Consider the following 3,177-nt stretch of genomic DNA (forward strand, 5'->3'; position numbering starts at 1 on the left):
AATTAAAAAAGAAGAATAAAGAGTCCATAGCAAAAGAGGTGCAGGGTTGGAGAAAAGTCCAAGAGAACAACAAAATTGAATTTAGATATAGAGTAAAACAACAGATGAAAGAACAAACTAAGGACACAGTTATTAAAGTGATTCGGGAGAAGGAGAATATGGTAAGAGACTTAGCGGATAAAAAGAAACGTATATTTATATTAGGGATGGAAAAGAAGCATAACCCAAATAGAACTACATGAGTAAGGAAAGAAAAGAAAAAAATAAACAAGATATTACAAGTAGTTCAAGAAGATGAACAAGAAACAGGGAAAGAAATTGAAGAAATATATAGAGTAGGGAAATACAATACATATAAACCAAACCAATTAGGATTAAATTTAGGTCACAAACGACAACAGATAATATACTAGCAAAAACAAGGAAACTAGCAAAAAGTGATATATATAAACAGATATGGATAAAAATATAAATGAATAAAGAGGAAAGAGAGGATGAGAAAGCAAAATGAATTGAAGCTAAGAAAAAAAAAAAAAAAAAAAAAGGAGACTGGGAAAGGATACACGTAGAGGAAACAACACCAGAACAGGATTTTAATATTTTGACAAAAATTTATAAAGTAGTGGAAAAGTATGTTCCAAGACAAAAACAAGAAAAATAATATGTAAAGTGTTGGTACATAAAAAGATGTAGTGAGTTAAAAGACGAAAAGAATAAAGCTTGGATAAAATGGAAAAAAGGACAAAAGGCCTGAAAAATGGAAAATATACACTAGTTAAGGAAATCAATATGTACAAGTGTGCAGAGAAGAAAAGAGAAAATACGAAAAAGATGTCATAGAAACATATAAAGATCAACCAAATGTATTTTATAGATTTGTAAACAACAAACTGAAAAACAAATATGAATTAGAAAAATTACGACAAGGAGGAGTTGAATACACAGAGGAAATAGAAATGGCAGAAATTATGAACAAGCATTTTAAATCGGTGTTTTCGAGGGAGAACATACAACTTAGAGATGTCGAGTGGGAGGAGAAAGTCCCCCCTATGAAAGAGATGAGAAATAACAAGGAAAGAAATAATGAATCACTTGAGCAATCTTGATGTCAGAAAATCGCATGGACCAGATGGTATGGCAAACTGGATTTTGAGAGAATGCAGGAACGAACTAACAGACAAAATACATAGTCTAATAAGCAGTTCATTGAAAGAAGAAAAAGTTCCAGAAGATTGTGAAAGAGCAAATATAGTACCAATATATAAAAGGGGAAACAAGGAAGACCCTACTAACTATAGACCGGTCTCTCTTAGAAGTACGATAGCTACATTTTGTGAAAGAATGATCAAAATTTGATGGATAAGGCATTTGAAAGAAAAAAAAAACGTAATAAATCCAAGGCAATTTGGATTTAGACATGGACGACCATGCGTCACAAACTTAATGTGTTTCTATTCAAGGCTAATAGACGTAACACAAGAAGGAGATGGATGGGCTGATTGTGCATTTCTAGAACTGACAAAAGCTTTTGATAAGGTGATACATAAGAAATTATTAAAGGAATTAAAAATTGCAACAGGAATATAGGGCAAACTGTTGAAGTGGATGGAAGACTTCTTGCATTGAAGAAAAATGAAAGTGGTGATAAGAGACAAACACTCTAATTGGGATGAAGTGATTAGTGGATTTCCACAAGGAACATTACTGGCCCCAATAATGTTTGCTATATATATCAATGATATGGATAAAGGAATTTAAAGTTATAAAAGCTTCTTTGTGGACGATGCAAAATTGTTGAAAAACTGAGCACTGTAGAAGATTGTGTCGCTGCAGAGTGATCTTAATAAAGTATGGGAAAGGAGTACGAAGTAGGAGATGGAATTCAATAGTAAGAAGTGTAGTATAATGGAATTTGGAAGAACCAAAAAAAGAAAAGTGGGATCATATAAATTGGGAGAGAAAGAAATTTAAAAAAGTAGAAATTAGAAGGACCTGGGAGTCATTATTATGAATAATATGTCCCCTGAGAAACATATGAACAAAATTTTTGGAGAAATTTATAACTTAATAACAACAATCAAAGTGGCATTTACATGCCTGGACGAAGAAATGGTGAAGAAAATACTAGTCGCTTTGATAAGACCAAGATTGGAATATGCAGCGACGACGTGGTCACCAAATAATAAAAAATGTATAACAAAACTTGAAAGAATACAAAGAGCAATTACGAAATTGGAACCAACACTTTCAGAACTATCCTATGAGGAGAGACTAGCAAAACTTGAGCTACAGACATTAGAGCAAAGAAGAGAGAGAGGAGATTTGAAAACTATTTGTAGAAACTATTGATAGAGAGCATCTAATGAAATAGGATAGTAGAAATACAAGAGGACACGGAAAGAATATCAAGAATTTTTTTTATAAAAGAAACCTGAAAAAGAACAGCTTTCCCCACAGGATCATACACGTTTGGAACAAGTATATATATATACATATACATATATATATATATATATATATACACATATATATATATATATATATATATATATATATATATATATATATGATACACACACACACACACACACACACACACACACACACACACAAACACACACACACACACACACACACACACACACACACACACACACACACACACACACACACACACACACACACACACACACACACACACACACACACACACACATATATATATATATATATATATATATATATATATATATATATATATGGTATAGATATATACATATATACATGTATATATATATATGTATATATATATATATGTATCTATAGATATATATATATATATATTGACAACTACAATACACTTTACTTCTAAGCCATCAACATCGGGGATTCAATGGAAGCCGACATGCAGAAATTGAAAATCGGTGCTGCCAAGGATTCGAACGTGGCTAGCACATGACAAGTGCTGTAGGGAATTGCCAATTACGCTATCAAGAGTGATATAAGCTCAGCGCAACTTTTCATATATATTTCTATGCTCGAGTTATATACACATACAAGAAATTTTGCGTTCAATCTATCTGCACTATGATAGTACAATTGGAAGTATACAAACGCGGGAATGCATTTGTACAACACTGAATGGGTCCCAGTGATTATAGAATCGATGGGACCCAT

This window comes from Oratosquilla oratoria, chromosome 14 (genome assembly GCF_046742065.1).
Source record: "Oratosquilla oratoria isolate Oo_2021 chromosome 14, ASM4674206v1, whole genome shotgun sequence".
NCBI lineage: Eukaryota > Metazoa > Arthropoda > Malacostraca > Stomatopoda > Squillidae > Oratosquilla > Oratosquilla oratoria.